The following is a 12263-nucleotide window of genomic DNA, read 5'->3' as shown; positions in this document are numbered from 1 at the left end:
AGAGGCAGGCGGATCTCTGTGAGTTCGAGACCAGCCTGGTCTACAAGAGCTAGTTCCAGGACAGGCTCCAAAACCACACAGAAACCCTGTCTCAAAAACCAAAACAAACAAACAAACAAACAAACAAACAAATAAATAAAACAGTTCCTAATAAGGAAAGCATTGGAGTAAGGATGCTATGGGAGTTTCTGATTCAAAATGATTTAATGGAGATTTAATGGACAGAGAGATGGTTCTGTGGATGAAGGCCACTGCCACCAAGCTTGAAGATCTGAATTTAAACTCTAGGTACCATAGGTAGAAGAAGAGAACTCCAGCAAATTGTCCACTGACCTTGATATTCAGGCACATGCATGTGCCCATAAATACACACATACACACACACACACATACATTGGAAAATAAAGAAGTATAATAAAAATCATGTTAAAAGGATCAGGAGTTAACTGGATTACAAAGTATGTAATGGATGTCAGCCTGGGGTACACGTACCCACATAAACAGAGATTTCAGCAGGGCAGTGGTGGTGCATACCTTTAATTCCAGCACTCAGGAGGCAGAGGCAGGCAGATCTCTGTGAGTTTGAGGCCAGCCTGGTCTACACAGTGAGCTCCAGGACAGGCAAGGCTACACAGAGAAACTCTGTCTCAAAATTAATAATAATAAGCCGGGCGGTGGTGGCGCACGCCTTTAATCCCAGCACTCGGGAGGCAGAGGCAGGCGGATCTCTGGGAGTTCGAGGCCAGCCTGGTCTACAAGAGCTAGTTCCAGGACAGGAACCAAAAAGCTACGGAGAAACCTTGTCTCGAAAATTTAAAAAAAAAAAAAATAATAATAATAATAAAATTATGATAATACAATAATAGAGATTTTAGTGAATTCGTGGGTATAAAAAAGAGAGTGAGACATAAGGACTTGTATACAATTACTAAAAGCCTCTTCCTTGAATTATGAAGTCAATAGAGGTCCATGATATCTCTGAAATACAACAACATTAATAAAAGCAGAAGTTTATGAAAGTAAATAAGTTCAATTTGGATTAAAAAAAAAGAAAAGGGGAAAGAAAAATGGGCTTCTCTAACATTTGTAAATATCCTGAAAATATTTTTAAAATAAGCAAAACAACTTTTTGCAAATAAGTAAGAAAAAGGCCAAGTAGAAAATATGTAAAGAAGGAGATGGAGAGATGGTTCAACCAGGAAGAGTGCTGGCTGATCAACCATGAGGGTCAGAGTTCAGATTTTAGAAGCACATAACAAGTCAGGCATCCTATGCATGTCTATAATCCCAGATCCCAAGGAAAAGAGAAACAGAAGAATCAGTGGGGTTTACCTAGACAAGAAAACACAATTCCTTAGTTCAAGAAGAAACCCTACCTCAAAGAGACAGGCAGAAAGTACCAGGAAAAAAACAAACAAACAAAAAAAAAAAAAACAAAAAAAAAAACACCTCCCTGACCTGAGTTTGTAAACAGCTGCACTCTCTCACACACTTGCACATATACTCACACAGATACATAAACACACACAATCTTTTTTTTTTTTTCTTGGTGCTTTTTTTTTTTTTTGAGACAGGGTTTCTATGTAACCTTGGCTGTGCTAGAATTCATTATGTAGAGCAGGCTGACCTCGAACTCACAGAGATCCGCCTGCCTTTGCCTTCTGAGTGTTGAGATTAAAAGCATACACCATCACTGCCTGGCCAACAAATCTACTTTAAGAAAAGAAAATATGTAAAGGATAGGTACACACAAATTACTGAAGAGATGACCAAAAATAAGCACACAGAACAAAAATCAAAAGCTGTTTTATTTACATCAAGCAGACTAGCAAAAACCAAAACCTAACACCTGGAATGCATATACAGAAAGGGAAATACACATGGTTGTCAAGATCTTATAAATAATTTTAAAATGGAAAAAAAATCTAACCTAGAACTCAGCCATTTCACAAGTAGGTCTATGACCTGGAAAAACTCTAGTATGTTGCTTTAAGACAGCGGTTCTCAACCATCCTAATGCTGCGACCCTTTAATACAGCTCCTCATGTTGCGAAGACCCTAACCATAAAGTTATTTTCATTGCTACTTCATAACTGTAATTTTGCTACTGTTATTAATGGTAAGGTAAACATCTGATACACGGGATATCTGATATCCTGTAAAGGGTCATTTGACCCACAAAGGGGTCACAACCTATAGGTTGAGAGCCAACACTTTAAGAGATAAAGGGATATTAATGACGCATTGATTATATTAGACAAAAATAAGGATCATGTAAATGAGCATTATTAGAAGACATAATAATAATTTGCAGTTCAGTACATTCATTCAATGGAACCTACACAGCAATAAAAATAAATCAACTGGACCTAAAGTAGCAATAGAGACAGGGTAAAATGAAGAAGATTCAATAATTGTATAACAGGACACAACAATATCAATACCGACCTAAATTTATTAGTATTTGAAGAGGAAAAGAGAGAGAGAGTATCAGACATAGTAGACATGGCTGGTCTACCCCCCCACCTTTTTTTTTAAATGTAGCTCTGGCTTTCCTGGAACTCACTGTGTAGACCAGGTTAGCCTTGAACTCACAGCAATGTGCCTGCCTCTACCTCCTGAGTGTAAAGGCATGCAACACTATGCCCAGCTGACATGATTTGCTTAACTACTGTTCTACTGCCATGACAAGGGAAAAATACAAAAGAAAGCATTTAATTGGAATATCACAGTTCCAGAGGGTTAGGATCCATGATCATCATGCCAGGGAGCAAGGCAGCAGGCAGGTGTGGTGATGGAACAGCAACTGAGAGCTTAACAATTGATCTACATGCACAAGGCAGAAAGAGAGAAAGCTAACTGGAAATGGCGTGGGCTTTTGAGACCTCAAAGCCAGCCTCCAACAACATAACTCCTCCAACAAGGCTACACCTCCTAATCCTTCCTAAATAATTCCACCAACTGTGGTTTAAGTCTTCAAATTTATAAGCTTATGGGAGCCATTATCAGTTAAACTACCAAGCTTTTTTTCAAGTTTATGTAAATAAACTCACTTAATTTTTAATAAAATCCTTATGAAATGAGCATTTCTACTGATCCTATTTGATGGGATAAGGTAACCAGGGATAGACTTTAAATAACTATAAAACCATTATATAGTAAAGTCAAGATTCAAACCAAGGGGACTGGAGAGAGGGCTCAGCAGTTTGAGTGCTTACTGCCCTTGTAGAGGACCTGAGTTTGGTTCATAATACTCATTTTTGTGGCTATCTGTAACTCCAGTTCCTGGGGAGCCAACATCCTCTTCTGGCCTCTGCAGACACCAGGCATGCACTTGGTGCATAGTCATGCATGCCAGCACAACACTCATTCTCATAGAATACAATTTTTAAATTGTTTTCAAAGATTCAAACCAAGGAAGTATGGCCCTAATCCATGCTTTATTTTTCTTAATAAAATTTCAGGGTACCATTCAAAGTATTGGGTTTCATCATGACATTTTTCATACAAATGTTCTCAGCACTCAGAGTAGAGCTGGGAGCTCCAGCCTTGGGGAAGGAGGGACAGTGAGATCAGGAATTCAAGGTCAAGGAAGTCTTCCTTCCAGTCTGATCTACAGGAGGCCCTATCTGAAAACAAAGATCAGGCGCCAGAGTGATGCTACATTCATTATTCGGGTTAGAAAGTGGGAAGGGAGATGGAGAGAAATGAAACTGGAAGGAACAAAAAGGATTGCAACTTCATATAAATTATAAAGTTTCTATATTGCTCTTTTAGAATTCAGTGTGATAACTGTGATATACATAGTTCTTTTATATTAAATATAATAGCTGAAGCAAAAATGTCAACATTTTATGTAGGCATGTGGGTGTGCACTACATATTTTGGTAGTTGAGTTTATTTTTAAAACTTTTCAAGAAGAAAAATGTCTCATCTCCAAAACAGCACTTACAGTTAGTAGGGCATGACAGCCATGTCTATAATCACAGCTGTCTGGAAGAGGAGGGAAGAAGCTGGAAATCTCAAGGGGTAAACTGTCTCCAAAACCAGTAAGAGACCTGGAGATGTAGTTCATTGGGTAAAGTCTCTACTACCCAGACATGAGGACCAGAGTTTTGAACCCTAGCACCCACATAAAAGACTGGGTGAAGTGGCACAGATCTGTCTCCCCAATGCTGGGTAATGGCAGAGAAAAGCTGATCTCAGGAGCTCAGCAGTCAGACAATCTAGTCAATTGCTAGGCTCTGGGTTCATTGGGAGACCCTGTTTAGAAAAAATAAAGTGACTGAGGAAGGCATCTGATGCCAACTTCTAGCCCCACAACACACACACACACACACATTAATCAAACAAAAGTTATCACAGGACTAAAAATAAATTTCTGATCTCCATACTTCAGGTTTTACTTAAACACACCTCAAGCCGGGCCATGGTGGCACACACTTTTAACCCAGCACTTGGGAGGCAGAGGAAGGCAGATCTCTGTGAGGTCAGCCTGGTCTACAGAGCAAGTTCCAGGACATGTTACACAGAGAAACCCTGACTCAAAAAACCAAAAACCAAACCACACCAAACCAAACCAAACCAAACCAAAACAAAACAAAACAAAAAAACCACTTCAACATGAAATCAAATGTTCTAAAAGTGTATGTGTCTAAAACCCAAAACAGTTTCCCACTAGGAAAGTTACAAAAGGATATGAATACCTGGGAAAAAAAGATCCTATTGAGCATTAACAATGAGACAGGAAAAGCAGGGGACACATGTACTGATGGCCACAAAAGCAAACAAAGCTTCTCAGGCAAGGTTGGAGGGCAGAAGTCATGTTTTATTCACCTTTGTATCCTCAGTAACTAGCAAAATATTGATATCTCTTAAACATCCCAGTGCCGTTGCCTAATAACTAATAAAGTAAAGAAAAAAATTGAGTACATTATCAATAGGTGGCACTGTTAATATAGGGCAGTTAGTGCTAGAACTATAAAGAACCCTGGTTAATGTGCACAGAGGCAACCCATAGACATAAAAATGAACTCAAGGTTGGCTCTGACAATTCTCCTAAATAACCAGTTGTCTCTGTTACTGTGAGAGCACATACACACCATATTCTGCTAACAAGAAGGCAGTTTCCTTGTTGAACCACAAGGCTTTAGATTTTCAATATTTTCTCTTAACTCTTTAATGTCACGTTGTAATTATAAGCACAGCAATTTAGCCGAATGTAGTGATATATATATATATATATATATATATATATATATATATATATCCATCCAGCACTCATGTGGTTGGGCAGGAGGCTTTCAACTTCCATGCCAAAATAGTATTGCAAACAGAAGCTTTACAAAGCTCTTTTAGACTCCAAAGTGATATTAATGACATACAGTAATAAAGTATAGCTGGACTCTCTTCACTCCACCCCACCAATTCTACTGAATAAAAAACCAATTGGGGATGGAGGGAACAGAAAGAAAGGAAGAAAACTTGATTCACTTTTTCTTTACTATCACCTTCTTTTACCTCTAGCAGGAAAGGGTGAAAACCTGAAAAGATAAATCTCTGACATGGGAGAAAGCATGGGAGAAATGGCAAGTTGGTCTTCCTGCTGGAGTCACTTAAGTTTTACACTTACAATTATGAGACACCAGTGTAAACACAAATGAAAGACCTGTAAAATAACAATCAACTCTATCTTTAATGATGGTTATGAAAAACTAGGCTTCCCACAGCGGAAGGCTTAAGATTCTACACACTAAAGTTAACGTAGCTTGTATCACATAGGAAGAAAATATTGTTTTCTTCTTTGTTACATGTTTATTGTTTTCTGAATGAATATGATGTACTCTGTCCCTTATATAACTTCCCAATTATGCTAAATAGTATTCAAGTTGTCAGAAATGGGACAATAGTTCCAAGAAACTTAAGAATCAATAACTACTTAAACTGGTGGTAATTCCTGTGGAAGAGCTCAAATCAGCACCAGGTTCCTGGCTCTCCTGCACAGACAGATAAGTTGTACTGCTTCACCAAACTTCAAAAATGTAAACTTGTGCACGTAAGCTTGAAACGCAAGCCAAAATTTGCTCCTTTTTATTACCAATATTAGGCTTGTGTCAAGATCAATTAACTTCTCTCACAAGCACATTCTTTTAAAATTCCACAGTGAAGTAGGTCTGTGTTTAATCATTCGGAAAAAAAGAATTATGTAACACATATAGAATGATGATGGTAACTATATCTTATTCTAGACTCTTGCTGGGAGCTGCAGTTCAAACCGAGTTTGTGAAAATGAAAAGCTGCCTCAAATGTCTCCCCCAACAAAACAAAGTCCCCATAAAAGAAATCAAATACAATCTTATTTTACGTTCAATTAGAAATCAAATAGATCAGAAATTCTATTCACTTTTTTCAGAAGCTGTATCCAGAACTACTACAAACATAAACTGAACAACTTGTCCGAGAATCCTTACTTATTAACCAATCTTTGGTCCTCCAGAGACTCCTTTTTATCTCAAATGCACTACGACAGCTTAGTGTAACCTGGGCTACGATGTTTACAGGTGTCTCCACCTCCTTCCCCCAAGGAAAGAGGAGGCAGAATGGGATAGGCAGAAAATAGAATGAGGCTGTGTATATACACTAAACAAAAGCTTGTAATCGTGTAATACTGTTTCTTTTACGCCTGGGCTATCCTTTTCATTCATGTCCAATACATTTAAAAGAATAATATATTCACAGTGTGACACAATTTCTGCCTCCCGTGTCTCTGGCTGGCTGACACCCGCTTTCCCCTCAAATAAATACACGCCTGTTGATGGAATGCCTGCCCCGCTTTGCAAACAAGAAATAACTGTCCTGTAAGACAAATAAAAACCCTCTCTATGGCTCCGAGGCCAACCATACGTCTGAATGAAAAGCACACTGGAGCAACAACAGCCAAATTTCTCAGTATGTCCTGTCATTTAAAAGCACCATAACGAAGAGATATCTCTGCGACCCAATTTTAGGTCACAAGCTTTTTTTGCCCCTTCTCTTTTCTCCCCCATTTCTCCCCCAGAAGGAGATAAACTTCAAAAGGAGTGGTGATGACCAAGAATTGCACACACACACACAGTAAAGAAAAAAAAAAACTGTACAACTTGGACGCTGGCCGGGCTCACGTGGAACCTGAGCCCCGGCTGGGCCCCGGCATCTGGACTGAGCAGCTGAGCAGCCGCGGGAAAGCAGCCCCCGCCGCGGTCTGAAACCTGGAGCAGGTGGGATTCCGGGATGCCACCTTACGTAACGGGCTTGTCAAAAATCCCAGTTTCAGGACCTCCCCCCTGGTCCGCCCCCGCCCCATCACCCCCACAACAACAGCCCCAGGCCAGCCCTGAATGGCCAATCTGGAAGGAGACCCCGGAGCCCCGCGCGCGTACCCACACGGAGGCGCGCGAACGCTACCGCCATCCTCCCGGACGGCCGGAGCCCTGCCTAGCAGCTGCCCGCGCCTAGCGGCCCTCCGAGTCCTATCGCCCTGCTCGCCGTCCCCCTTGCCAGTCAGCTCCCCAGGGCCGTGACAGCTCCCCACTCCACCGATGCCCACGACGCCGCCCCCGCCACTCACCTCCCCGCCGACCCCCGCGCGAGCGCCGGGGAGAGCCCGAAGCGCGGGGTCCGATGCCTTCACAAGCGGCGGGCGGGACACGAGGGGGCTGAATGCCGCGGCACTGGCAGCCCGCTTAGCTCATCCCCTGGCCCCGGCGCTCCGCCCTGCCGTCTCAGTCAGACGGGACTCCCCCTCCCCGCGCGGTCGCCACTGCCTCCGCCTCCTTCCACAGCGCCAGCCGCCAAACCCGACGCGGCCGGCGCCATCTTTGGAGTGACGGAAAAGGCAAGGAGGCGGGGGCTGTGGCCTCGCAGACCAATCACAGGCCGAGTCTGACCCGAGGGGCTGGAGAGGGCCGGGCTAAGGGGGTGGGTCCTCGAGGAGGGGGCTAAGGAGGACCCCCGCAAGTGGGCGGGTCCGGAGGCGGGGCGGCCCCCGGCTGGCTGGTGACGCTGCGTGTAGTTGGGGAAACGCGCCGTGGTTCCCCTTCTGGTAGGGAGATCCCGAGCCCCTGGCGATTGTGAACAAGGAGTACTGTACCTTCCTCTTTCACCCTCAAGTCACAAGGATCTAGCTCTGGCCAACGTGTTTCTTCCTTCCTCCCTTGCACTGCACAGTCCTTGCCTGCTAGAGCTTGGTGCAGCGGTCTGAGCTGAAAACCGCCCACCAAAGTCACTCGGATTCTGCAGGAAACCCCCTGAGCGGTTAGCAACCACCAGTAGCTTTCAGTCCCTAGGTAGAAGGTCAAGGAAGAGGGGAAATTCAGAGGGGTTCTCTGAAAAGCGCCTTGATAAAAAACCTATTGTTGACTGAAGGGGTGTCCATTACATTGATTAATTGGATATGGCCTACTTAAACCGGTCTACGGCTCCACCGTTAATGGTTATTGGCAGGCTGCCTTTGAAAAATGAGGATAATAAAGGTTGATTACCTCTACAGGGTTACTCAGAAATGCTATAGTGTATGCTTAAAAATATTGAATAATGTTAGCTGTTATTCCAAGGACAAATGAAGAAAGAAATAAGACCTTAAAATTTCCCCCTCGGTTCAAGTTAATCTATGCAAAACAGGTTTCACCTTTTTACTAACCGAGATTATGGTTTTATTTTATACCTCTGTACTCATTCATTCATTCATTCCGACAACATTGTCGGAAAACCCAGCAGAGGGGACACAATGGTCAGGGAACCAGAAAAGGTCTGCTTTCAGGCACTTGCAGTCTGGTGGGGGAAAGGCAACAAAAAACAAGTATACTTCACACTTGAAGAAGAAGCATGAAGGTTACAGGAAGAATTCTGGAAAATAACAGAAAGCAGAGGGGGCAAGCATATGCCCATCTGAAGCTCAGGAAGAAAGGGAGTGAAGGGAGAAAGGCCCTGGAGAATTGAGTAAAGCAAAGAAATTGCGCCGAGAACCTGCAGTAGGGAGGAGCTTGGCTTTTAGAACAGAGTGGAATCTCTGTTGCTGGGAAAGGTGTTTTGCCTGGAGAAGCCTTACATTAGATTGGAGAGGGAGTGGAGGGCTCAGTTGTATCAAGCCCAGAAAGACCTAGAAACAAGACCCGCTTTGATTCTAACTTCAGGCTGAAGCCACTGGATGGTAATTAGTGAGCAAAGGAGATAGGAACAGTGAGTGGGGCTTGAAGTATGACGTCAATATTTATATTCCAGGCAACATATAGACCAGAGAACCTGACTAAAAGGTTTTTTTAAAAATCTAAGTTTGCCGGGCGGTGGTGGCGCACGCCTTTAATCCCAGCACTCGGGAGGCAGAGGCAGGCGGATCTCTGTGAATTGGAGGCCAGCCTGGTCTACAAGAGGTAGTTCCAGGACAGGAACCAAAAAAACTACGGAGAAACCCTGTGTCGAAAAATCAAAAAAAAAAAAATCTAAGTTTGAGCCTCTTCAACACTGAGTTGACTAAATATGGTTCAGATTGTTTTAAAATGTATGGGCATCACATAATATTGTGGAGAGAAAAACACTAATTTCATTGAAAATTATTGAATGATAACCATCCATCCATCCTTTTTTCCTTCCTTCCTTTCTTTTTTCTTTCCTTCCTTCTTTCTTTTTTACTTCCTGAGACAAAGTTTCTCTGCGTAGCCCTGGTTGTTCTGGAACTCTATAGACCAGGCTGGCCTTGAGCTCAGAGATCCAACCGCCTCTGCCTCCTTAGCACAAGTATTAAATTGTACATCACCATTCCTGGCTTGATACCATTTATTTTTAAGTATTTTATTTATCATCTTGTAACAATGTGTAACTGCCTGTACAGATCAATGCTATTTGATGTATGTTATACTCTTTTTTATTGATTTCAGGTGGTAATCTGTGTTAGTCATTTCTGCCCAATGTATAATGTTTGATACTATAATCCCAAATGTATTTTTAGTAAGTATTTTTCCTTTATTTTTATTTTATGCTCACCACATGCCTACAGTGCCTGAGGAGACCAAAGAAAAACAAATCTTTTAACTTGGTTGGATCTCTTCTCCCTGCTGCCAATGTCATCCACAATGTTTTTTTTTTTTTTTTTTTTTTTTTTGATTTTTCGAGACAGGGTTTCTCTGTGGCTTTGGAGCCTGTCCTGGAACTAGCTCTGTAGACCAGGCTGGTCTCGAACTCACAGAGATCCGCCTGCCTCTGCCTCCCGAGTGCTGGGATTAAAGGCGTGCGCCACCACGCCCGGCACCATCCACAATGTTTTTATCCCCAGTATGAGGACATGGCTATCTGTCAATCGATGGTTACTAGAGAGAGTCTATATCATAAAGGGGTACGCATAAACTTTTAAGGGAGATGGATGTGTCTCTATTGATTGCATTGATGGTCACAGGTATATACATATGTCAAAGTTATTAAGTTGCATCTCCTTTAGACTTCAATAGCACTACTTAAAAACTTTTGCTTTTTTACGTTTTCTAAGATAAGGTCACTATGTAGCCCAAGCTGGTGCAGTTCTCCTGCCTCCACCTTCCAAGTGCTGGGATTACATGCGTGTGCCACCACGCCCAGTTTATTCTGGGATGGAATCCGGGGATTGATGCTAGGCAAGCACTTTAGCAACTGAGCAATATTCCCTGCTTAAAACAAGCAAAAACCTTTTAAGGGTTCAGTTGGTAACTCTTGTTCTTTTTCTATTGTCCATAGACTTAGCCATTAATTGGTTTGATTATTGTGAAACATACCCAGTCAATTCCACTTTAAAGGTTATCTCAGCATATTATATTATCAGCACTACAAAGCACTTTCAGTTGAGCTATAGATACATCCATCCATGTTACAGAGTTCCAGTTAAAATACCATAAACATATAGTTGCAAGATTAGCTTATAGCATGGGATTCTTTAAAAGTTTCAAAAGTTGGGGTGGAGAGAGAGTTCAGCTGTTAAAGTGCTTACCTTGAAAGAATGAAGACCCGAGTTCAAACCGCAGAACCCACCTAAAAAATTCTGGACATGGTGGCTTTGCTAGTTTTCACCAACTTGACACAAACTAGAGTCATCTGAGAAGAAGGAATCTCAATTTAGAAAATGCCTACATCAGATTGGCCTGTAGGCAAAACTATATGGCATATTTGCTTAGTGGTGATATGGGAGGAGGGCCCAGCCCACTCCAGACGGTGCCACTTCTGGGTAGATGTTCCTAGGTTTAATAAGAAAGCAGCTGAGTGAACCATGGAGAGGAAGCGAATAAGCAACATTCCTCTGTGGTTCTGCTTCGGTTTCTGCCTCCAGGTTCCATCTGGAGTCCCTGTCCTGACTTCCCTCAATGATGAACTGTGATGTGGAAGTACAGGAGGAAATGTCCTCCCCAGGTTGCTTTCAGCTCGCATTTTATCATAGCAACGGAAAGGAAACTAGAACTTGGGCATAGTCCCTATATCCTCCGCACTGGGGAGGCGGAGACAGTGTGTAGTATGTGTATAGTTGAATATCTGTGACCAATATGTATGTGTGTGTGTGTGTCTAGGCCAGAAGCCAACTACAGTATCATTCCTCAGGTGTTCGTCACATTTTTTTTAAAAAGTTTATTATTAAAAAGAAAATTACTGGGTGATGGTGGCACACACCTTTAATCCCAGCACTCAGGAGGCAGAGGCAAGTGGATCTCTATGAGTTCAAGGCCAGTCTGATTTACAGAGTTGGTTTTAGGACAGCCAAGGCTGCACAAAGAAACCCTGCCTCAAAAAACCGAAAAACAACCAAAGAAGTTGCAAATAAAATAGCAGGGTTTCTCATTGGCCTGAGGTGACAGGGATCCACCCGTTTCTACTTCTCCTGCACTGGGGTAAAAGCACATGCCACCATACCTGGTCTCTTAGTTAGAGTGTCGATTGCTGCAACAAAACACCACGACAAAAACAAGTTGGGAAGGAAAGGGTTTATTCAGCTTACATGTCCATATCACTGTTCATCATCAAAGGAAGTCAGGGCAGGAACTCAAACAGGTCAGGAACCTGGAGGCAGGAGCTGATGCAGAGGCCACAGAGGGGTGCTTCTTACTAGCTTACTCCACATGGCTGCTTAACCTGCTTTCTTATAGAATCCCGGACCACCATCCCAGGGGTGGCATCACCCACAATGGACTAGGTCTGCCCCCATTAATCACTAATTAAGAAAATGCTCTATAGGCTAGGCTAGTCCATAACCAGATCTTATGGAAGCATTTTCT

At 42.6% G+C, this 12263-nt stretch overlaps 1 protein-coding gene across 6 annotated transcripts in view; it reads right to left on the bottom strand.

Moving 5' to 3' along the window:
- The window catches only part of Dennd4a (DENN domain containing 4A), a 108681-nt gene extending 100866 nt beyond the window's left edge, over positions 1-7815 (bottom strand). For all 6 annotated transcript variants that reach the window (XM_057766252.1, XM_057766257.1, XM_057766254.1 and 3 more), the window contains exon 1: positions 7607-7815. The gene's annotated coding sequence lies outside the window, so the exon portion shown is untranslated. The remainder of the gene's footprint in view (positions 1-7606) is intronic.
- Between the last annotated feature and the right edge of the window lie 4448 nt (positions 7816-12263).

The sequence above is a fragment of the Chionomys nivalis genome, chromosome 4 (assembly GCF_950005125.1).
Source record: "Chionomys nivalis chromosome 4, mChiNiv1.1, whole genome shotgun sequence".
Taxonomy (NCBI): Eukaryota; Metazoa; Chordata; class Mammalia; order Rodentia; family Cricetidae; genus Chionomys; species Chionomys nivalis.
The sequence above is the reverse complement of the archived record's forward strand: the minus strand, read 5'-3'. Positions and strand labels throughout refer to the sequence as shown.